The following is a 27234-nucleotide window of genomic DNA, read 5'->3' on the forward strand; positions in this document are numbered from 1 at the left end:
AGTAAGCTCCTTAACGACAGCAAACTTTACTAACCCACGTCATACTACTTTAAAGCTCTGATCAAAGTACTAAATTAATGTCCCTCTTTAGACTTAGCGATTGATCTACATACTGTATGTCCGCCTATAAGACTTTATGTTGGCCTATGTTGTATGGCTTCCATGGAGGAATTCACTGGTCGAGTAAGAAGTGTACATTAATACGAGATTATATGCACAAGACAAAACCACATATTACTATTCGTATGAACCCTAGCTATGACGAGGCCGTCATGAATGACAACAGGCTTAGGAAGGGATTTCCATTAATTGGTTGCCTCCAGAAACCAGAACAGTGCTGACTTTTTCCTAAGTGTAAGAATAGCCAGTAAGAGGATCATAACATAAGAAGACGAGCTTGAACAAAAGGTGCCTATAGATATTTCTACTTAGTTCAGCAGTGGACTAAGTGCTGAAGGAAAATATAAAACAAAGTACGAGTAATATTTCTTACCAATGTTTATTATTGTCTCACTAACATTACTTGTCCAACTTTCATTACTTACTTTCGTGTTGTTTTGTGGTCTAGATATTAATGTAATAACTATGTAAACAATTGTATTCAATTAGAATTAGAGTCTGGCTGGGCGGAAGAGAAGGCCTACTGGTTTTAGCTCTGCCAGAAATTCTGGCCAGAATAAATAAATAAATGTATTATCATTATTATTATTATTATTATTATTATTATTATTATTATTATTATTATTATTATTATTATTATTATTTAACATTCGAAATTTCTTGTGTCTTGCAAGAAGAAAAATCCTACACGTTTCCATAAGATATCATTTTTTTAACTAAACAGCCAATATTCTTCTCTGAAGAGTTCTTTATTTTTTCGCTAATAGATATTAAAAAACAACCCTAAGATCACTTAAACTCACTCACTCACTCACTCACTCACTCACTCACTCACTCACTCACTCACTCACTCAATTTGCCTATTTTTGCTGGAATTATATTTCCAAGGTAACACATAATTGGACTTATATATGAAACTATTTGGATATACGTTGATGTCAACACCTTCACCTACTACTACACAGGGTAACACATTGCCAATGGAAGAATAATGGTGTACAATATAGATTTGGAACCCAAAATTGTATTTTCTATGCAATATCAGAGTTGAGGTTTCGCCTTTTCGTACACGACTGGGGACATTTCAATTTATTGTTATAATATATCTTATAAAAATTAAACATTAACAATAACATTAATTGGAAAAGATGTAGATAATTTTGTCAAAACGGTAATATTTACGACTGAAATAGTGGATTCTGCGAAATTGAACTGCCAGGTCAACTTGGGTCTTGATATCATTGGAAAGTTCGCCCTTCAACACTGGATATTAGATCCGAGATATTTTGTATTTTCGTCACTTCTGGTTAGTCCTTTCGAATATACTGCTACTATTTTTTCTTTCTAACAGTTAAAGTTCGAGAAATGTTATCAAAAAATTGTTCAATTGCAGAACCAATCCATCTATCGTGAAACACTTTGCAATTTTATAGCACCTTTTCAAAGCTACAGCTATCTAAATCAAACCATTTTCTATACCTTTTACTCTTCCTCAACAGAGCTATTCTCAAAAGAACCCATAACGATTTTTATGTCGCCTTTATAAATCTTAATAACCTAAAAAATTTCCGTTTCTACAGTCTAGATTCGTTCTGAGGTTGAAGGAAATGTCGGGCAATAAAATTACAAAATACTGTCGCATTTATTAGATAAAATGGAGACGTTTGCAGTTCCTTTTCTCTTTCTTATCCTTCTTTTACTCAAAAGCAATGCTAACTGTTCTCTCCCACAATATTCAATTGGAAACAGACCAATGAAAATTGATAGCGAAGTGCATTTCCATATAGAATAAATTACTTGAAATAAACACAAACAAATATCTTATTCAAATTATATTGTCTGCTTCTTAAATATAAACATGGAAGTTTATCCATAATTCTATATCGCTGCTAGGTCGACTCTGGTCCCAGATTATCACATTCTCTTTTACAATGTATATGTATCATACATTTTCATGACACATTGTTTCCCGACAACGAGATTAGTAAGGAACCATATTTTATCTCATTTCTTTTCAAGGATATTGAAACTCTCTCCGTTCCATGTTTTCATATTACATCTCATTAGCATATTTTTATTTCAACGCATGCTAATCAAATGATTAATATTCCCGCCTTGTCTAAGTATCATTATACTGTTCCATCCAAGAAAAGATACGATGTAAACAAATTAACTCTTTTCTTTCACAAAAGCTCACTGCAGTCACGAGTGACTACCACATAACAAAATTCTGAAACTATATTTAGGCGTACGCTAGATTACTGTAATATTACTGAAGTATGCTAAATAAAGAACACAACAAAAACAAAAAAACATATATATATAATGTAACTATTAAAACAAATATCATACTGCTCAGAAATATAAGAAATTGTAACATCAACGAGTTTAATACCAAAGACAACAGAGAGGAATTTGAAGCTGATGAAACTGGATGACATTTTACCAGCAATGCAAAAATATTTGAATAACATTTTGGAGAAAGCAATTTAAATATTAATGTAGGGAACAGAAAAGAGCAAAAATGATACCGTTTAAGTTCTCTCTTGAAGTAAAGTTTCTTCATGAGTTGCAATAATTTTACATACAGTTCTTTGTCCATGTTAGAATTCAAATTTGCTAGCTATCGTCCTCTGTGTTACAATGTCATTATCTCGCCGACGTTGAATAACTTGTGCAGATGTAAACACTTTTAATGTAATTTTGTAGCTAAGAAGATTAACTGCAAAATAAGTAATCCTTAGAACATTAAATTGTAATACAGAATAGACGCGAGATTAGAATTCTATATCGAAGTTGCTCCTGTATACGTAATGAATGACGCGAGATTTGGACATTAAATAGCTTATCACTAGTCCTATGGATGATGAATGTACCAGGAAATTGTCACATGTGATGAAAAATGGGTATATTACCGCAACCCTGGCACCTCAAAACAGTGGCTTGATCCCCGTCAGCCCGCCAAAAATAGGTTCGGCTCCAAAGTAATATTACTCATCTTTGTCTGACGTAATTTTGAAGGTGTGAATTACTCGGAGTTTCTTCCAAGCGGACGTACAATCGATATAGATCTTTATTCTCAGCGCCTACAACGAGTTCATGAAGTTTTGAGAGAAAGGTACCCGACATTATTAAATCGAAATAAAATTCCCTGGCGACAGAACAATTCAAGACTCTATACTGCTCAAACAACCATAGAAAAAATCCATGAATTGGGAGGAATAGAACTTCTACCACAGCCGACATGTAGCCTGAATTTACGTCTTCAGATTACCATCTTTTTCGGTCCATGGCCCACTTCCTGAGCGGAAGAGATGTCCAAAACTTGGAAGCCTTAGAAATGGGTATCACCGAATTCTTCGCACGAAAAATAAAAACTTTTACCATCACGGGATAAAAAAAAAATTCCCTTGAAAGGTGACTCAAAACCGTATTATATAATGACATTTACTTTGAAGATTAGATTAATTTCTTGTCACAACACACTGCAACCAAAAGTTTCCTCCAAAACCGACATTATTTATTGAACAGTATCAGCTGTAATAGTATATAATTTACTTTTTAAGGGAAAAAAAGAGAGTACAGTATTTATAAACTGAAGTGTAGTGCAAATAATAGTGTAAATAGGAGACTTTTCATTTCCTCTGAAAACTAGTTTTATTTTTCCTTGTTATTTCACAAATAGCCTACTTTACTTTCAGAAATTACGAATTGAAAATAAAGTTATCCCTTGAAGGTATCGTATCCTTGTGCCAGAACATTAACTAGAGAATCATGAAGTTATTAAAGTTAATCAAACTACTTGTTTAGCTACACTGAGTTCTTGCCAATAATAAGATTATATGATCGTTGTTGAGAAGGAATATGTTTGAGAAGAAGTCCGTTTGACGGCATAATGCAATTATTTTAGACGGGCTCTTCGGAATGCCATCCTCATTACAGCATTACTTTTCCTCCCGGCTTGATTTCCACCTGTTCTTGTCTTTGGAGAGGCAGTCTCCAATAACTTTGGTTGGTCGTACCAAGGTAATCCACTCTCATCACAACGTGTAATGTCTTCTTATTGGATTCTCTCATCTTGAACTTCACATCTACAAGTTCACAGCCGCAATGCTTAAATTAATACTTCTCTGTTTTTAGATTTTGTTCTCAGTATTGCTTAAAGGTTTGTTGTGATGTGTTTTCCCATCCGAGATTAAAAGTACTTCAACACTTTGGAAGTTTTCCTTATAGTTTGTATACGAATTTACTAAAAATTATCTGAATATTATGGGTATAATATTTGCTTTTTAATAGTAGAATTATGAATTATATTTCTGACGAGCTAAATTTCAATAAATTGCAAACATGGATTGCTTTTAAAATAAGTAGGCTACTCCAGTTTCCTCTAACACCAGAATAACTCATCTCTAGCATTTCTCATTAGTATTGTCCCATATTGAGTGTAATGTATTACATATCCTTTGGCACATAATGCAAGTTTCACACTACACATTTGATCAAATGTTTGATTTAACTTGTGATTGAAATATATTTTTAAATGTAACTTGAAGATTTATATAATGATTCATATACATTTTTTGACTGTAGGTACTTGTAGCACATGAATAGACTTTATTGACGTTGGTACATACGATGTAGAGAAACAGATATTGGATGTAGACTTCCAAAATAATTTATATTAGATTACTGCATTAATTAAGAATCATGGGAAACATAATTAACGTTATTAATTTGTTTTTTTCGTTGTATGTATACATATTTCTGGTGGAGTGGAAGAGAAAGCTGATGACCTTAACACCACCAGAATAAATAAATGTATTATTGTTATTTTTAATTGATTTAATTTCTGTGACAAGTTTATTATAACATTTTACAATAGCTAAAAATATTGCACTATTCATGTGTCTGTAGTATCTGAATTCAGAATACACGGATTTCATACCGGACGGGTATGGTGGGTTTTAGACGGAAAAATTCAAGTACAACTTCCATGGAATGAAGAGTAAAACTGTTGGTCCCTTGTTCTAGATTTGTATCTAATTGGATCTCTCACGATCTGTCGCAGCTTGTCGAGTCTTTTTCTCCATCGCGTTCGGTTTTCCTAGTTTGCATTCTTTTCCTGGATCGTTTCTTTCACACAGGCCTTCTAACATTTGTCCGAGGTCGTTCTTTCTTGCATATTTCTTTCGGTAAATAGTTTAAAATTGTGTAAGGTCATGTATTTATTTCGCATTCTTTCAGCAACATTTTCAGTCACGTCTATAAATTCGGTTATCCTTTCATTACGGATTTCTTGATTTCGTTCATTACTAAACGTTAATCTCTAATGCAATATTTTCTATATGTCATCCTACATTTCGAAAACATACAAACATGTAGATTCTCTATGAAACTGTGTATTATTTTCCTTCTTTTTTAACTCGATTATTTAACAACACTTTATCAACTACGAGGTTATTTAACATGCATGGAATTGGTGATATCGAGATGATATTTGGCGAGATGATGCCGAGGGTTCGCCATAGATTACATGACATTTGCTTACGGTTGGGGAAGACCTCGGAAAAAAACCCAACCAGGTAATCAGCCGAAACGGGAATCGAACCCGCGCACGAGCGAAACTTCTGATCGATAGGCAAGCGCCTTAGGTGTAAATTTTTCTGACATTTTGTATATTCGATTCCCTAACCGTTTCAAATGTATATCATTTTACCATTTGGGTGTGTTTCCAAATTATAATTATATAATACGCTTTGTCAAATCTCGCAACCTTTTCATAAGGGAAGCTAAATTTATATTTATAGGGCCTATATTATATATTTCAGTGGATAAGCATAAACGAGTAAGTAACAAAATTGTATCACAATATCAAGCTTGTATACTAGTAGAAGGACGACATTTTCAACATCTACCGTAGGGTAGGTTTCATAATCATTTCCTGCTTCCGCCGTTGTAGGCAGCATTTTACCAGGGAATGCTCGACCTGTTGGCCGCGAGCCAGATCTCGTGCTACGGTACCATTACGAGTATATATTGAGGATCCTGTATATGGATAAACAGACACGTGAAAGATTATAAAGTAAATCATTAATAAATGTATCAAATTATCCCCTGCAGCTAGTTTCGGTATCAAAACTTCTCAAAACTTACGATTTATTGAGTAATTTTTGCTTTCTTTGGTCGGATTATCACATACCGAAGATATATATAATATTCTATGATTCGCTAAAATAGGATGAATAACTGTTGCCAATGCAAGATTGTATGTTTGTGTATGTATGTACAAAAATGTTTATGTATCTGTCACAGTTTTCATTGTAAGACATTACGAACAATTTGTCAATATTTCGTATTAAATGTGAGTATACCTCCATAAAGGTAAGATTCAGAAATGTGTTTTTACTTGTTAATAGAATGCCGAATAAGCGAGAATCTGTTTTTAGTTTTATTGTGTTCAACTCAAAATGTACTTCTATGGATTTCAGAATTATTTCTCTCTACGAATCTTTAGTTATGAATTATTAAAAAGTATTTGATCTCGAATACAATTTGAATAACTACAGCAAGAACACCCACGTTTCTTCTTACCTTTCACTGCTTTTATTTTTTATTTATACGTATTCATATGCTATACTATATACTGTGGGTTTTAACATACCGAATCTTTTACTTGTTATACATTTGCAAAAACGTTCACCTTCATTTGAAAGTGTAGGACGGACTACATTGCATATATAATTTTATTCATAACTGCGTTCATTTCGAGCACAAGACGTAAGGATTTTGTATAGAATTTACCTTACATTCACTATGAAATGTTAATACGAAATGTACATTCTACAACCATTCACACTTCGGAAGTTCGTGCCACTTAAAAGAGATGCAGCATCAATAAAACTTTCACGTATCTCGTGCATTTTCTGATATGTACAGTGAATATACAAGGAATATGAATCACTTTTTTATGACAGCAGAAGGTTGGAAACAATAAATGCAATTCTGCCACCGACATGAACTGATACGGTTCTAAAAGTCTGCAAAAAAATTCATGCTTTTCTCAATTTTTTTTTTGTTCACAATTACTGACACTGACTCATCGCGTGTATAATTTACGTGCCGAGAATTCTGAAGCACGTTCATGCCAGTCTGACGAGGAACTCAAAATATGACATGAAGCTAATAATTATGTTCCCTAGCTAATAACATGCAAAGTAGAAGGAGAAGTTAATGAAAACTTTTCCACTATATTGAAATCATAGACTTCCATTTGTTCGTCTGCTTGACAGTTTGGAAGTAAAGTATTTTTATTTACGCTACAAAGAGCTATTTAAATTCCATGACACTTGCCTTTAGGAAAACAATCTGAATTGTCTTACACTGATTGGAGTATTCCTTTAAAGAACACCATGATGGGTTTATAAGTGGTCCTCGCCGAAGGATATTTATTTAATAGGACACGATGATAGTTTTGTAGCGAGATGGGCTTTTCGCCTGTCTTCTCAAATTCCTAATAATTATTACCGTCCCCAAACGCTGCATATCCGTCGACCATCACCCGGACGAATGATATCCTTGACGTATAAAATTATTCGATCATTGGGCAGGAATATTACCGGGGTTGGGATCACGTCTGGGCTCAATAGTTTTTCCTCTTTCAGTTTTCTCTCTGATTACAGTGTGTAGGTAGCAATTAATGTGCCGGAGACGCACCCCAGGGGCAGGGTGAGGTAATTGTCTTGGCTGGCCAGACGGTTGCTTCAAGCGGCATCTGATGAGTTCCGACATTAGCTTCATATGTTGCTGCTGCTGCTGATCAGTCCCCAGTCTCTCTGTTCTCGGAAGGCCTCGTGAAATTCAGCGCTCCTCTGCTCATTTTTCATCACACGGAAAAAAGTAAATACACAGTCTTTAATATCGCAGGCAGTCAACTCTCGATTTTAGCTGCAACTGTTTGCCGTTTAATGTCCGGCCTATAAATTTACTCATATCTCATACACATATATACATACAAACACATAAAAGAATGTTTTAAGTAGCATAGAACGTCAGTTAGAGTTCGCTGTTTTTAATATATTCGTAAAGCTTATTAAAATACACAGAGTTCCTCCACAGAGAAAATAGAGGAACTTGGCAACTGAAACGGGCCATGGATTATTCTCACGATGTAAATGGATTTATTGAGTAATATTATATATACAAATTTTATATTATCATTATTTTGTCTAAAATCCAATGCACGGGTCTTCTGACCGTACGTGCTTTGTACCCGAAACAAGTAGGTTCCCCCCCCCCCCTATGATTACATCCAACTACTCTCTAAAAGAACACATATTAAAATGGAAATGGCACAATAAAACACATTATATAATATATATTAACCTAAAAGACCTCAAAAGTGTACAGTTGGGTGGATACTATTATCCCTTCCTCAGTTCGCGTCGCAAACTTCAACAGCTGCAGTTCTAATCTTTCTCGCCTTCAAGAGGAACAATCCAGTCTTTTGTTCCCATTCTCTATTCCCCATGAGGTCAAGACATGCAAGCGAACTCCTATTCTGACTTAGCATCGAGGGTGGTAAATATTTTCTCCGTACGTGTTCCAATTCTACACTCAGTAATAATATATGTTTATAGGAATTCTTTTCTTTGCAAAGCGGACAAAGCCGCTCCCCTTCTTAGTTGACAATTTTGTTACCCTTCCATGCCCTCAATCTTACTTACCATGTAAGTACAGAAAGGACACTGGATAAGGTAGCGACAGCTTTCGTCAGCTCTAACCCAGCTGTGAATTGAACATTCAGCCTAACTAAACGAAATAAGAATGTATTTGGTAATAACAAGATAAATAATTAATCCACTATAAAGAAAATTCACACATAAATTATTTACCAATGAAATAACAGGATCATTTTAACTCATCTCTATACAAATGAATGTCGGCCTGGGTAGCGTAGTCGGTGTAGCGCTGGCCTTCTGTGTTCGAGATTGCGGGTTCGATCCCAGCCCAGGTCGATGGCATTTAAGTGTCAGTGTGACGGGCTCATGTCAGTAGATTTACTGACTTGTAAAAGAATTCTTGCGGGTCAAAATTCCGACACACCGGCGACGCTGATATAAGCTCTGCAGTTGCGAGCGTCGTTAAATAAAACATAATTTAAACATTCTTTATACAGATGAAATTATTGTAGTCAACCTTAAATTAATTTAATAACTAATATTAACGAAGTTGGAAGGTTAAAAGATAACGGTACCAAAATTACTCATTTTTAGTGAACATGGCTTCAGATTATCAAATATAAGCTGAACTAAATCTCGACTAAGGCGACAGAGACAGTAAAGATTAAGTATTCTAAATTTTGAAAAAATATCCAAAAGAATTAAACCAAATTGCCGTTGCTAATCCTACCAGCTCTGATTCCGACGCAAGTTAAAGTTACCTTACATTTGTTTCTGATATCTACAAGCTACCAAGAGAACCGTTATTGATCCACCCTACAGGCCCGACTTGGAGAGAGTGAGGGCGAACACAATCTCCATGAGTTATGTAAGATTGCAACCAGAGATTCCGACACCTGTAATGCAGATATACGATTCGTCTAAAATCTATCACCAATGCAAATTTATCAGTGTATGTAGAAGCAGCTAGAAACATAATAGCGAACGACGTCACGTAATCACAGGAGATGCTATATTTTTCGAGAAGAAAATGATAATGAAAAGATCATTATATGTTAGTAGAATAACGAGAACTATGCTGATTGACCCCGGAAAAAACCCTCACAACCTTGGCTTTGTTCACCATAAATATAGCTATGTCATCGCTGAGATTTGAACTCGGATCCGTCGTTGTCGTTAGCCAGTGCTCTGCTGAGCTACCAATGTGGCTTACTTATTTGATGAAAGGAATCTATAGTTTGATGTAAATTAATTCGGTATTTAATGACGACACACTGTTGGCCGAATGATTAGAGAAGTGGTGACCACCCCGTGTTCTTCGCTTCGCTGCACACTTCTCGTGTGCAAGTGTAGATCGTCCCAATGCTTGCAAAGTCAACGTTGCTCTTTTCTGCTTGTGACTGCACGTGTGTGCACAGAGTGCTTCGTAAGTGCAGCTGAGTTGGTCACCACTGCGGTGTTGTCCAATTGCGCAAGTGGTTAGATTAGGCTTCTTTTTTGGATGTTTAATTGCGCAAATATTTTCACTACGCTAGTGCCCTTCTAATTCCTACTACTTCCCTACTCCTTCCCCATCTGAACACACGCTCTCGTCATGAAACAATACTAACAATACCATCCCATCGCACCTCCTCATACTCATCTTCTTTCACAATAGCCCTGCCAAGACTCTGGAATTCGCTACCTGCTAGCATCAGGGACTGTCGAAATAAAATTGAATTCAAACTACTACTACTACTACTACTACTACTACTACTACTACTACTACTACTACTACTACTACTACTACTACTACTACTACTACTTCCCCTCTTTCGCGTCGCTGAGCTGTCAGGACTAAATAATCGGTCTGTACTAGTTTCACAGAGGGTATTACTGTGCCATTTTAATTTATGTAGAGCAGTGGCCGCCAAAGATGACGTCATATAAAATACAACCCGCAAAACGCAGCAAAGGGCAAAGTAGGAGGGGAAGTATAAAAGAAAAATGCGGGGAACTCCTTCACAAAAGCAAGTTTTCAGTAGTAGAGACGGACAGTGAACATATCCAAACTACTTAACTTTGAATGAACAAGTAATGGCTAAGGGAAAGGAGATTATGCTTTGCCACTCCACCCTGCTTATGTGTTATGGAGTTGACTCGCGAGTCAAGAAATGCCGACGACTGGTGTAGGGCGCCAACTTTCTACTTCGTATATAGAAGTGTTTTTACTTGTTATTTAACGACGCTGTATTAACAACTGGGTTATTTTGCGTCGATAGAATTGGTGATAGTGAGATGGTGTAAAGCTAGATGTGGCCGACAATTCGCCATATAGTATTACATGACATTTGCGTTATGGTTGAGTAGAACGAAAACCCAACCAGGTAATCAGCCCAAGCGCGAATCGAACCCACGCCCGAGCGCAACTGCGGATCAGCAGGAAAACGCGTATTCCGGAATTCAAATGGCTAACATGGCTGATTTTCATCTGAGAATCAGATGTAGTGCCCTAACACAGATACTATTCTTATGTATATATGTACATATTTGTCTTTAAACGATATCAAGTGACGTAATAAACAAGTTATTAGAAATGTTGTTCAAAATAATTACGTGTAATCCGTGGAAGCCTATAGGATTTTCTGTTTTAGCTTTTTTTCATTTATTAACACATGCATTATTTAAGGCATTATTATTTATGCGGTGAGGCGGCATTTCACATTTATTAGTACTTATACAGTGCCGACTCACCGTTTTATACGTCTCTCGTACAAGGCATTTAGGACATTACTTATGTTTAATTTATTATTGCAATTCTTCCACTAGTTTTTCTTCTCTGTTATCAATTCTTCCACAAGTTTACTTCTAATCCATTATTATAAAAAAAATTCTACAATCCCCCCCTCCTGTATGACACATTTCCCCTCACTCTACATCTCTTATTATTTGCACTTTTCACTACTCACTTTTTCACATTGCTACTTTTTAGGTCTTAGTTTTCTTTTCTCACGACTTATTTCCCCTCCACACCATTTCCTTAAGTCATACTGTTTTTTCACCTTGTTTTCCCCTTTTCCTTCATCATTGCTTCCTGAACTATCTCTTACTTGCATTACTCTACTTCTCGTCAGCATCGATTTAGATCTTAGTTCCTTCACCCGCTTCGGAATTCCTCCCATCTGATGTCCACTATTTCCATTCGCTTGCACTGAGGTCTCATTCTGCTGTGCTTGCTGAATACCAGTTCGCGTCACTCCTGTTTCTTCTTCAGTTGACGCCACTGCCTGCTTTCCGGAAATTTTCGCTGAATTTGACACGTTTGCATTTATCTCGCGTACACTCATCACACTTGTGTCACGAATCTCGCCTTTAGATGCGATATTCTTGATTTTTTCTTTCAAAATTTTTCTGTTCCTTTCCTTTTCTTCTGAGCCTACAATCGGTTCCTTTAACGTTACTCAGCACTCCTCTACACTAAAAACTAAAGTGTTTATCTTAATTTTGTCCTTGATAAGTTTCGCGAATTGTCCATTTCTTCGTGCTGCTTTAAGAAAAGGGATTAAAACTCTTCTTCTGCTTCTCACTTCGTAGCTCCAGTCGTTATCTATTCTGATCGTCGTGTTCCCTACCATCCTGCTATTCATCATAATCCTCTCCTTCGTAACCACACTCTTAAATTTTACTAATATTAGCTTAACTTGTTCTGAATTTCGTATTTGCTTCTTTCCTACTCTAAATGCATCCTGTACTTGTCATCGCTCACGTCCATACCAAAACACTCCCAACACACTTCGAATATCTTCTCATATGTATCGATACTCTGTTCTCTATTGTTTTCTTCTATCCCGAAAAATAACAAGTTTTTTTCTCCTCTTTTCCTCCTCAAATTTATCCCATTTGCTTTTCATAATTTTTTCCAACTATTCTTATAGACTGTATACAGATGTAAACATCGAAAAGTTTTCTTGTTCTTACAACAAGATAAATACCTAGTTAATATTAGGGCAGTTCGAAAATTTCGTTGAGACCAGCACTATGTAAATACTTCGCCAAGCTGTAATGGTTGTATTAAAGTGGTTATAACTGAACTTAAACAATCGCGAAACAAATAAATACAATATGCATATGCTAGATACTATATATTAAGAAGAAAAAATAAGTTTTTAATACCCTTACTAGCATCGGAGCCAGTTTAGGAAAGTTTTCGAATGAACTGACTGTTCTCAACCGCTCTTACATTTTGCAGTATATTTTAGTAACAACGACTTGCAATGTATGTAGCGCTGTTGTCAGTCACATCCTTCTCCTTTGAGACAGAAAAGTTAAAGTGTTGAAGAAAAACCGGTTGTGGATATCAAACAAACTGCCCTGGCGCTTCGCTGCGGGATCTGGAACAGAGACATGAAAATAGCGACTACAATTTTACCTTCAACTGTCGTCAAACTGTAGATAAACATCGAAGTTTTATTTCTTTTTCTGGAACAGAAGTTCTTTGTTATTGCACGCCGAATGACCGTATGAATTATGTAATGTTACAAACAATCCACGAACATAATTTTCCTCTAATGTAATTGTCACAAATACATAATTTTGAGAAATAGTGGTAGTAAATATTTATATAAATATTAAGAACATATTTTGTTTCGAATAGTACATATCTTAGAGGAACAATTTGGTAGCAGGTCATTTCTGGTAAGATCATAAATGAAGAGTCCACTGCAAGAATGATGGATGTCACTTTCTTGTCGAAAATGAACCAAGACTGTCAATACATAGCTTAAGACATATAGAATGTACATAGAGAGTTATATGGCATTAACACTGATAGTCATTGTCCAGTAATGATCGGAAAACCACAGTTAAGCTTGAGCGCTAAGCATTTAAAACTTTCAATTGCTTCTCCTGCAAAATGTATTCCAAATGTCATCCATCATTCTTGCAGTGGACTCTTCATAGACTATGTAAGAAATTCAATAAATCAAATTAGATCAATGAAGAATAAAATTATGGATAAGAGACATTAAATAACATGTGAGTATACCAGTACACTAGTAGCCATATAGCTATATCGTGCTCGCACTTGCTAGAATTAATACTTGATCTGGAATTATCTCTCATTACAAACGTTGAAGTAATGCGAAATTGTACCGTATATACTAGCTAACCATAAACTTTATTCACAAACCAATAACTCTTTCTTGTTCTGTTTCTCTTCTACACCCTTCTTTATTATTATTTATTATTTACTTATTTAGCTAACAATTGTAACATATAATATAAACAGAAAAACTTTAGTTCGCCCCTGAAAGAGTAGAACTCGTGTTCAGGGGCGGATTCCTGAATTTAAATTAAGAAGTATGTAATACAATTTGTCTTATGTCTACTAAGCAATAAGAATATATAAATTTAAATTTACAATTTTTCAATTTTTATAAAATCCATACATAACTTTTTAAATTTAATACTAGAACTATTAGAATACGTCCAACGGTTGAATCATACCGGCAGTTCCTTTTGGAATTTATCGAACTTTCACCGACTTCCCAGCCGGAACTGTTGTTAAACACAGAATAAATATGTTATTCGGCTCAGAATCTTTTGTCAACCAGTCTGCTCTCAAAAGAGCTGAAAGTTGGAATTTATAAAACAGTTATATCACCGGTTGTTCTGTATGTTTGTGAAACTTGGACTCTCACTATGAGAGAAGAACAGAGGTTAAGACTGTTCGAGAATAATATCCTTCGAAAAATATTTGGGGCTAAGAGAGAAGAATTTACAGGAGAACGGAGAAAATTACACAACGCAGAACGACATGCATCAAACATTAAAAACCTGAAGTTTGAGATGAGCAGGAAATGTAACACGTATGAATGATTCCAGAGACGGATATAGAGTATTATAAAACACGCACACGCACGCACGAAGCTCAATAAGTAGTAAATATGCATCTATACATAGTTTCTAACCACTAGGATTTGCTAATATCGCCTCATTACAGACAATGCGAAATATTACCTGCACAGTCTATTGTTCCTAGCACCCTCATAAACTCAAGCTTCGTGACCGTACATACTAGACTGTGGTATTAGTTGGAAGACCTGAGAGAGAAAGACCTTTGGGAAGGCCGAAACGTAAATGGGAGGATAATATTGAAATGGATTTGACGGAGGTGTGATATGACGGTAGGGACTGGATTAATCTTGCTCAGGATAGGGACCGAGGTGGGCTTATGTGAGGGGGGCGATGAACCTCCGCGTTCCTTAGAAGCCATTTGTAAGACAATAATAATAATAATAATAATAATAATAATAATAATAATAATAATAGTAATAATAATAATAACAACATAGACACAATCGTATTTAATGGCATCTATTTTTGTCAGCAAACATATTATAACATAAACAAAATGCTGCAGACGATAAAAGCCTGAAGCAAAACAATACTGGACAGGTTCAAATGTGTAATTCATAAACTATTTCCTGTTCAAGCCGATGTATCTAATTAAACAGCATATTATATTTAATGCTGCCCAATATATGCAAATTACAACGTCGTTCCATTGCTAATAGAATGCGTTGAAGACGATAATAAAGAGGTGCTTGATCCACTCCTCCACGAGGCTTGGCTCATCTCTATCGAGTTGTACTGTAGTACTCCACCAATAAGACCATTTGGTCAGCGTGTAGCCTGCGGGGGAACCTCTTGTTCAGCGACCAAAATAAAATGTCTACTTCTGAGAGTTCTTATCTTGAATGTTTAAAGTGAATGGAGGAGAAGGTTTTTATATATTTCTTGTAAATATCTACAGGGCATCTTTATTAGTGCAGTCAGCTCACATAAACTTAACAATACCTGATGGTATTAAGCACGAAATGTTATAAAAACTCAATATAAGCGACTTTATCAATTTTTAGTGCGGACAACATCTATCTTAAATAAGGGAAAGGTAAAGAAGTAGTAAGTGAAGAGCTCCCAGATAGGAGGATCAGGAAGATTATCTGTTCCTAGTTGGGCGAAACACTGAATTTCAGAAGCGAAGCCTAGGTGATCATGTGAAACTGTCTCTTCAACAGATTAATTTTTGTACTGTTACTTCACCCTCTCTGAAGACACCATGTAGCCACCGGCGTGACACCATGTAGCTAGAGACACTCGTACTCCGACGCTGTTCCGTGCGAGGACCTATTTCATAAACAGGCTTCGGTCCTGGGCACAGAAACGCATCAAGTTCAGAACGCACGGAAGATAGTGTTGTGTTGGTCGAGTGGAGTGGGAGATGAAACGCGCCGCTACTTCGTGTCTCAACATGTAAACAGTCCGTCATAATACGGCACAAAATATATTTCACCCTGCACAGATGAAGTATATATAGTACATTCCTAGTGTAGACAATAAATGTGAGTTGTAACCTTCAATCAGGTGTCCCTACGCCGAAGCCTGTTACACGTACCGCAGTCAAGCAGCAATACACACAACGGTAATGCTCATTACGGACCCACCTGTGCTGTTGCAGTCACACCTCCAACGCGGATCATGACGTCATTTATACTCCGTGTACTCTAAACTTCATACTGGTTACTCTGTGTCCCTAGGCCGAAGCTTGTTCGTAAAACATGACAGGCCGGACAAGTATGACAATTCTTAATGCAACTGTTTTATTCGTATTTTAAACAATTCTGATATGCGCGACGGACTATAGTATCTTTTTATGCAGAAGTGTTTGTCCCGCCAAGATTTTTAAAGCTCTAGGATTAGCAGACCAATGACATTTAGGGGTTGTAGGTACTAGGAGGAAGGACACAAGATACCCCTAAATGCCATTTCCCTGCTAATCCGATCGGTTTAAACTTTTGGCGGGACGAGTCCTTCTGCATAAAAGCATAGACATGACAATGACATAATACCATATTGTATCTCAATTATTTTAACATCGATAAAAATGAGATTGTCGATTATCCGACTTAATGGGAACCATGAATCACCATCGCTTTTTTTTTAAATTGAAATGCTCCTGATTGGTGGTTGTTCTATATGGTTGGAAACTTGGACTCGGAATTTGAGGGAGGAACAGAGGTTAAGTGTGTTCGAGAACAAGGTGCTTAGGAAAAGGATGAAGTTACAGAAGAATGGAGAAAGTTACACAACGTAGAACTGTACCCATTATATTCTTCACCTAACATAACTAGTAACATTAAATCCAGACGTTTGAGATGGGCAGGGCATGTAGCACGCATGAGTGAACCTAGAAATGCATATAATCGTAGAGTCTTAGTTGGGAGGCCGAGACATAGATGGGAGGATAATATTAAAATGGATTTGAGGGAGGTGGGATGTCACATCCTGGATTAATCTTGCACAGGATACGGATCGATGGCAGACTTATGTGAAGGCGGCAGTGAACCTCAAAGTTCCTTTAAAAAGTCATTTTTAAGTATGCTACTGATTTGTTTTCTTATAGTAAAAGATAAGCAACGAGAAGACAGCACTGCTAAATTAAATAAAAGAGTAAAGAAATGTTGTTCAGAAAGTTAAGTCCTAGTAAGTCCTAAGATGAAGATACAGGAACGGAATAAATAAAGGATTTTGTCTATTTTACCTAATACATATTCAAGTGTCATCTTACCTATGCGATGCGATTTTTTCTTAACACTCTGTTATTAATATTGCAAATTTAACTAATTTAATTCTGTTTCTGAAAATTCTACGTTATGTAGATACATGTTCTGTATCACTATCATCATTGTTACTGCTGCTGTTTTGCATCGTAATATTACAAAACTAATATAATTAATATAACTTCATATTTACTGTTGTTTTGTACTTAGCTATTTTGCCGTGTGACCTATAATATGTAACTAATTATATGATCACTCCAATTGTAGGACTGTTGTCACATAAGAATAAGGAAAACTGTCACAAACATGATAAATTGACAAATGTGTGAAATTAAAGAATTTGCAATTAGTTATTTCATGAAAGAAACATGTAAAAAGAATCTCATAGTTTTGTCTAATTGTGCTTGTTGGGTAAAAAATTTGACAAGACTGACAGGTGAAAAATTATTAATATTTTTCGTGATATGAAATGTATTTTGTGCGAGATCGTGCGTATTTGCTTGGTTTCCGCACAAAACAAATCCACGGAAAGTGTAAAATTCCACATTCAGTATTCCCAACCTAACACAAATAACAATTTCCCTCTCCTTACGCTTAAGTGACATATTGATTTTACTCCTTTAGGCTTTTAACATATTATTTTTAGAGACGTTCAATATAGTAATAATTATAAATTGGAAACTTACCACTGCAATTTCACCTAAATTGCACTGTTAATTATTGATTTAAATATTTGCAAAAATTAAGTAAACTCTACAACTCCACTAAAGTTACTGCATTCGTGATGCAAGTAACATTAAGGAAGCCGTGAAAAAATCAACAAGATCCCAGATTTACAATTCATTTTAATATATCAATATGCCTGGTAAATTACTAATAAGTATTTAATGAATTTCAATCTTAAGGCATATAAACTTGCAAATGTTTATTTGCTATTTAATAACAATATATGAACGTTTTCGCCGTTTAGGGCATCTTCAGATGTAACAAAACATATTATCTGGACCTATGATAACATATTATGCAAATAACAAGGAAAATAGAGAACAATATATGTGGTACATGAAATTCATGAGCTTTATGTAGATATAACATGAAACAGGATGAATATTGAGATAATCTTTGAATTTGAACTTAGACTGGACGAATATTTTATTTTATACATATAGCTCATGTTACAATTAATATACAATGTTTAAAATTTGTCAATGAATGTTAATTTTAAATTTAAAATGATGATAATAAAATATTTAAAGTAATCATGGCTGAAAGTTGTCGTAAGTTACAAGATAGTATGCGTAGTTAATGTTCTTGTGTTTTGTAATTATTTCGCTTAGAGAGGCCGTTGGCATTTGAATGAATGTTGTTTGACGCTGATGACTACTTTACAATTGATATACAGTGATTAAATTAGTCAATGTTAAAATTTAATTTTATAATGAAGATAATAAAATATTTAGAGTAATCATGGCTGGGAATTGTCGTAAGTTCAAGATAGTTTTCGTAGTTGATGTTGTGTGTTTTGTAATTGTTTCACCTGAAAAAAGAGATTAAGATATAATAATAAATGCAAAATTCATTAAAACAATTAAAACAATTATATCCCCATATCAAAATTGAAAGTAAATTAATAGTTAATATTCTTTCAGTTATAGAACTTCTTCGTTTATACTTCAATAAACCTGAGAACACGTAATAGGATGTCATCACATCAGAGTAGCCATTTCAAAGTCAATGACCTCTAAGTAAGTAATCTTATAATAATTATTACTGCTGCCGAAAATCTTTTACATATATTTGGTATTATAGCTCATCTAATTATTACGAATTATAATATTGATCTTTCTATTAATTTTCAATGAATGATTAAAAATCATACCCAACTCATGACTTATCTATTACGAAATTTATCGTACATTCCGCTACATTCACAATCAACGAGCATTTATTCAATATCTCAACTAATTACACCCAACAGTAATTCTTTAACATAAACAACATTTTTAACGAGTAATCTTATAATAATAATAATTATCTGCGTCTCTATATAATAACTTGTCTATATTTTGCATTTATTATTATATCTTAATCTCTTTTTTCAGGTGAAACAATTACAAAACACACAACATCAACTACGAAAACTATCTTGAACTTACGACAATTCCCAGCCATGATTACTCTAAATATTTTATTATCTTCATTATAAAATTAAATTTTAACATTGACTAATTTAATCACTGTATATCAATTGTAAAGTAGTCATCAGCGTCAAACAACATTCATTCAAATGCCAACGGCCTCTCTAAGCGAAATAATTACAAAACACAAGAACATTAACTACGCATACTATCTTGTAACTTACGACAACTTTCAGCCATGATTACTTTAAATATTTTATCATCATCATTTTAAATTTAAAATTAACATTCATTGACAAATTTTAAACATTGTATATTGATTGTAACATGAGCTATATGTATAAAATAAAATATTCGTCCAGTATAAGTTCAAATTCAAAGATTATCTCAATATTCATCCTGTTTCATGTTATATCTACATAAAGCTCATGAATTTCACGTGCCACATATATTGTTCTCTATTTTCCTTGTTATTTGCATAATATGTTATCATAGGTCCAGATAATATGTTTTGTTATATCTGAAGATGCCATAACGGCGAAAACGTTCATATATTGTTATTAAATAGCAAATAAACATTTGCAAGTTTATATGCCTTAAGATTGAAATTCATTAAATACTTATTAATAAGATTCCAGATGCCGATGTTATTACTGCAATATGTTATATAAATAATATTGTTAAAATATTAAAATGAAAAATAAATCATTACATAAACTTACAGTTTGTTTTAAGTTCGCATTTATAGACAGGGGGAAAAAAAAGACAGACGTATATCACGGCCTGCTGGAGTATAGTAAACACAGAAAACATTTTAAAGCAACAATGTTGAAGATAGATATTTTTGTTTTGCAAATTTGCTGTCATTGAACAGAAACCAAGGTGGAGATTTCATTGCAACTAATTAGAAATTTCTTTTTCAGGTATGTAATAAACGATCTTCGCACAAAATAATGTACGATACATGAGCGGTATGTTTTCTTTCAATTCTCGGAAATTAAAAAAGCTCAACTACGTTTCGCTTTTTCAAACTTTTCCTCGAACATGAAAAATTCAACATACCGCTCTTGTAACGCATATTACTATTATTAAACAAAACTTTGTCAAATTGTACAACTGTCAGTCATTTACTGTACCTGTTATCTGACAAATTGTCATCTTTATAAAGAGGGCACACGGAGAAAGGTTGTCGGAGGTGGTGCCGACCACACCATGTGATCCTAGTGCCGATGTCTTAAAACATCGGTGACCAAAGCGGGTGTCGTGATTACATCGTCTAATCACAGACGGGTACGAGGAGATTCCTTTACATTGCTGTGTGTTTCATTCACGTACTGAAGGCAAGCAGTGTCGGTACCATGTCATTCTACAAACTCTGTCTCTACAAGCAGTAAGAGGTAGTTTCGTAAAGAATGAGAAGGAAAACTTTTTTATTGTTCTGTTGGACAAAATGTAGGCTAATATGTTTACTTTGCCCAACGGTTCAATTAGAATAGGAGTAGGTTATATAATAATATAAGCATTAATTGCCATGATGAATAATTTATTATTATTATTATTATTGTTATTATTATTGTTATTATTATTATTATTATTATTATTATTATTATTATTATTATTATTATTATTATTATTACTGGCCACTAATTATGTGTTTCTATAATTCTTCTGTACGTGCATGAATATTGATATTTTTAGATCTTCTCCCTAGAAGGATAAAATTATTAGGTTTTATTTCAATTTTAATCTTCTTAATCTTTAGATGAGGGTAACTATGTATTAGTTATTCATTTAATAATAATATTGTAGAAAAACTGTTTCAGTATTATGTGCAAGGAATTGATGTGTCTTAAATCATAGCCAGGAAGAGAAAGATGAGATAAATAAATGTAAGTAAGTCAACTACCTAATGAGGTTTGAAATATTTCGTGCTCTAAAGCCTTTTAATAGAACAGAATTTCTAAAAAGAGTAATCGTTAAAATAGTTCATATAACTTGTCCATAAGAAGTTTTTAATTTTGAAAAATTACAAATTTCTCGACGAGGTATCGAGAAGAATAATTTAGAAAATTCCTGATTACATACAAGAGGAAGGTTAAAAAAGAAGCAAGAAAAATCGTATATTATTCACTGGCTTTTGATGACAGCAGTGACATTACTGATGCAGCACATCTTGAGATTTTTATACGTGGGATTGATCAAGATGTTAGTGCAGGAACCACCACTGGTTGTAGTTTTCATGCCAAGTACCTTTCCTCCGTCTCCTTACTTCATAGGCTGTCTGTCGCATGTAATCACTGCAGCTCGTGTTTTGATCACCGCTGTCTTAAAACATGAAGCTCTTATCCCCATTTATCTCAATGTACTTTTATGGTGTCATATACCTGTACATATTTGAAAACATAAAAAGTGTATGAAAAAATGGTTTTGTTACAAAACAGTTCTCTTTATGTTCTTGTACATGCACTGTTACAGTGCTGTAGTAGTCCCGTGTAGGACTGATTCAAACTTACTTCTTGTCTGCATGAAATGTTGCCCCAGATCTCTAAAAAAACACCCTGTATATGAAAGGATGTTATAAAGCTGATCTATTATAGCCTCGAGGAGAATATATGAATTTTTACACACGTGTATCAGTCTCACCCTAATAGTCTTTGTTAATGGATCGTTAACGTGATCAGCAGTGCATTCTTTGTTTTATTAGCCATTCACCAATACAGATGTCTGCTGCATCCCATCTACATTTTTAAACTTCGAATCCATATTAGAAACTTGCTCCAGTTGTGTGGTTTGCCTGCGAGGTGCAGAAATTATATCATGTCTTTTATATGTAAAGAAAACAATAAAACTTAAAAGAGATGAGAAAAAAAAAGATAGCTGCAACATAATGATGTTGATAGTCTCAAAGCCAATTATGTGTGATTCCTTGTGTTTCTCTTGACATGTGTAGATTTATGTGCCTTGCAATTTACCCTTCGAAAACAAGCCAAATTGCTCGCTGTCAGTAAGCGAGGTAGTTTAGAAGAGTGATTTACCTGTGTGTCCACCGTCTGCCCGTCTGTCCCCCGTCTATAGGACAGAGTCCACATTCTGGAGCACTTGTCCTTAGCCATTAATACGGAGAGCGGCTCCTTTTATATACGGAGCTGAAATTAAGCTTTGTAAAATAAATGAAAACACCTCTGTACAGACTGAAAACTATTACAAGCCTTACCTGCATTCTGTGTATAAAACGTAAAATATAGTGTTCTGTGTCTAATGTCCTTATAAACAAAGTGGAATAGAGAAAACCACATTTAGTATTTGATTGTTTAAATTTGTTTCTGAATAATTTCATCTCCTTCTTCAAATACGGTATAGTAGAGGAAGCAAGACCTGTCCTGTGACCTTATCATGTGCCGAGGCTGTATCACCAATGGGTTTAGAGGGGAAAGACAGATTTTAGTCTGATATGAACTTCCGTGATAGATTAACCATAATGAAACAAACACCATTTCTGATAGCTCATTCTTTCTCCTCTCGCAAAGCTCACGTGCCATGTCTCGCCTCCTCACCTGTACTAGGTTCGTCTGCCGTTAGGTTGAAATAAAGGGCGAATGAATGCCACATATTATATTGTATATATTATATCATGCAACACAATTATTAGAAATGGAATATTTGCATCCATGGACGCGAAGTTGCCTGCGCGTCAACCACAATTTAACTGACTGTGAGCTCTGTTTAGCACTAAGAAGTAAACAAACACAGGTTTCAGGTATGAAGACGAAGTAGAGTTCGATTAAACATGAAACTTGCACACTGTGAGGAACAACTAAACTAAAATGCATCTAATGTAAGTAATTTACTTATGATTGAATTGGAATTGTGACTATTGGCAGTTCTATAACAACGTATAGTACAGCGACATCATTTTATTTTTACTAACATTTCTAATATTAACCTGGCTATATAGTGAGGATCAGGTAAGAACAGTTCCTAAACAGCAAATATTGCCGTCTTGTCAGTGTTGCCAACTGTTACCAGATATCACACGATCCTACGTACTGAATGACTTATTTACGTATCGTACTTTACCTTAATGTTGAAAGGTTATTCTAAATAATTCAATAAATAGTAACATATTTTCGTAGGCAAACTATACGAGAAAGGGATCAAAATGTTAGGTATTTTGTCTGGCAATATGAAATTCATTGATTTGACTAAACAATTGAATTACGAGACTTAACCTAAAAATGTATTCTGTTTGACCACCTAAAATTGTTAGTACTAACTCCGAAAAATTACCTGACTATAGTCTTGAATTATAACCACAACGCAACACATAAAATAAATATTATGTATTAATATGAATTAATTAGTTTGTTCAAAATTCACTAGCTTTCAGTAACCGACTCAGAAATCTAGTACAATTTTAATTTCATGGAACTCCAGTATTGCCAACATTTGTCTCATCTGCCAACATAACAGTTACAAAATCACTACCATTTGTAGTATTTATCAGTATCGAAATTTTAAACGAAGTTGGTAAAAGAAAATTCAACCTGCAAACTAGAAAATCACCAAAATCCACTAGCATCTGTAGTAATAGGGGAAAAATGGTTAGGTTTCACCCTTAGGGTATGAAGTAAGCTGACCCGGACTATACCTTTGGATTAACGGTTGAGAACCGGAAACACCGTTAGCTACCTCCTTCCACGGCTGTAGATCGATGATACGGGCGTAAAATACGAACAAATCACTTTACTAGGTATAGGAGGGAAGAAAAGTAGTTCATCCACTTACGTAATCTAGGAAATATCGCGATTTTGAGTTTAATAATTTTCATGAGGTTTTTCTTTAATCAAAATACAGTACTGTATTAACAATAAGTGATTTTACTCACGAACTAAGCTATCCATTAGGACGTATTCATTATGTAATGTATATTATACTGTCTACAGCACATTAGCGTAAAATTTAGAGAATGAAGTTAAATTGAGAAATAATCATAATATGGATATATAAACACATGGTGGCCGTTGATTTCGATACAGACTTCAGTTCTTTTGTGCATATTATCGCACTATAGACTATTGTACCTAATTCCAATTAGCAGTTTTGTCCTTCTTACTAGTAATTCATGTTGAAATAAGTCGGTACCTACTCTATAAAAGACTACCTTACGTACTGTAAATTCAATATTCACTTCTGCCCGATCCGAAAAGATAAAATTTCTCACACATGTTATCTATGATACTTAATTACTCATTTAAAGTTTGTGTGACTGCAACCTGTGTATATTTTTGTGTGGCTTTACTTTGTTTACAGTGTGTTTTTCTCTCTCTCTTTATTTTCTGTGTAGTTTTTTTTATATATAGTGTATTTTTTCTGTTTATTTCCATTATTGTATTTGTATTCCTGGTGTTGTGGAAGAGAAGGCCTGATGGCCTTAACTACACCAGAATAAATAATCAAATAAATAAATACATACATACATACATACATACATACATACATAAATAAATAAATCTACTGTCCGTCCAAGTGGTTTTGTCGCAGGGTCGTAGAAAGGGGGGGAAATCACGTGACAGTTAATTACTTAACGAGGTTCTTTTATTTAAGTTATTTTAAACAGTTGTATAATATTACGTAGACGTCCAATTCTAACAGAAATTAATGTTTTCAGAAAAGAGCTAAGACAGCCCAGCCAATAGCCTTTACAGAGGGGCGAGCAGAAGCGTGTGGGGTAAAATATGATTGAATACTGAAACTCTTTCGTCACTAACAAACGCGAACATATTTCTGGAACGTACTGTATTCATTAACTCAGTACTCTTTACTATGACCGTAAGGCAACTTTAATTGCATACGCAGCCTTGGTTCTGTGTGGAGGACGATTGGAAGTTTACTAGTAGAGGGGGTGGGAGTGAGGTACATTTAAAAATTGAAGTAAAATTAAAATGATGTCCCTGTACAATTGAACCAAACCCTTCTCATTTACGGACTTGAAAATCTATGATACTTACGCCGCTTCTTGCGCGCACTCGGATCCTCTTAGTTTCGCGACACCGTATCACAGCTCTGGCATTAAATAATGCTCTAGTCAATTTTTTTTCTCTTAACTCGTATTACTACAGTAATAGTGAAATCCATGGCAGCTGTCACTCATTCACACATCATCCACATCGATAGATATGCAGCTGAAAGTCTCGGAACACGACTGTTCTTATGATTTCAAGAACAAAAAATCAAGTGAGGAGATGGTTAAGAGACGTATTTCTCTCGGATGTTGAGAAAGACACACTACTACTTCTGGATTCCTGGAGTGGTCAGAGAGATGACACTATATTTCCTTTTGAAGAAGTAAACAATATTTTGCACGGTAAGATAATTAAAACACACATTATCCCTTCAAAAACTACAAGATTTGTGCAAGCCTTGGATGTGTATTTTTTATGCAATATAAAATTGTAATTCGAAGCCTAGAAGAGTATTTCAGATATAAAATTATCTGTGAATACATTCCAGGCACATTTCATCATAGGGGCTTCATAATGACATTACATTCTGTTGTGTATCACCAGTTTCATTCATCTGTTCTCAAAGACAGCGAATAATATACGCGTGGCAGAGGTGTGGATATGTGACGGAGAAATATGTGAGAGAGTTTGATAATGTTCTTGCAACAATGTTGCATGTTTGATACAATGTGTGTTAGAAGAGAGTGAAAAAGCAGCGTATATAAAATGTTTGTACTGTGACTCTTTGTCCCGACCACTTGGTTTCGATTCCACACTATTAAAAATAACGTGAGTCTCTAAGTTTATAATAGATATTTTACATTCAAATTTAATTTGTACTTCAGTAAAAAGTACTGTATTAATGTGAGTTAAGAGAAAAAGAAAATAGACTGTGATGCGGTGTCTTGGAACTATGAGGATCCGAGTGCGCGCAAGAAGTGCTATATGTATCATCGATTTCAATTCATTACATTTCGTAAATGTGGTAAAAGCGAAACGAACAACTATCATCACGTTTCTTAACGTACGAAAATTAGCTTAAATATGCTTTTTCATTCAATTCAAGGTAGGTAAACTTCCGAATTATAAATGAGACAGTAGAGCAATTGCATAGCTTTATATACTATAACCAGTAAAATGAGCTGCTATCAGGATGTCAAAAGGAGGATAGCAATTGCAAAGGAAGCTTTTAATAGAAAAGGAGCATCTTCTGCGGACCTCTGGAGGAAGAACTAAGGAAGAGACTATTGAAGTGATTTGTGTGGAGTGTAGTATTGTATGAGATAGAACCATGGGTATTACGACGAAGTAAGAGAAGCGAATAGAAGCATTTGAAATGTGGATATTGAGAAGAATGGAACGTGTGAAGTGGACAGACAGAATAAGAAATGAAGCTGTGTTAGAAAGAGTGAGTGAGGAAGAATAATGCTGAAACTGATCAGAAAGAGAAAAAGAAATTGTCTGGGTGACTGGCTGAGAAGAAACTGCCTACAATTGCCTACTGAAGGATGCACTGGAAGGAATTGTGAACGGGAAAAGTGTTCGGGGCAGCAAATAATAGACGACATTAAGATATATGGATCATATGCGAACATTAAGGGAAAGGCAGAAAGTAGGAAAGACTGGACAAAGATGGATTTCCAGTGACAGACCTGTCCTTGAAAAGAACACTATGAATGAATGATCTGGGATGAAT

This window comes from Periplaneta americana, chromosome 9, assembly GCF_040183065.1.
Source record: "Periplaneta americana isolate PAMFEO1 chromosome 9, P.americana_PAMFEO1_priV1, whole genome shotgun sequence".
NCBI classification, from domain to species: Eukaryota; Metazoa; Arthropoda; class Insecta; order Blattodea; family Blattidae; genus Periplaneta; species Periplaneta americana.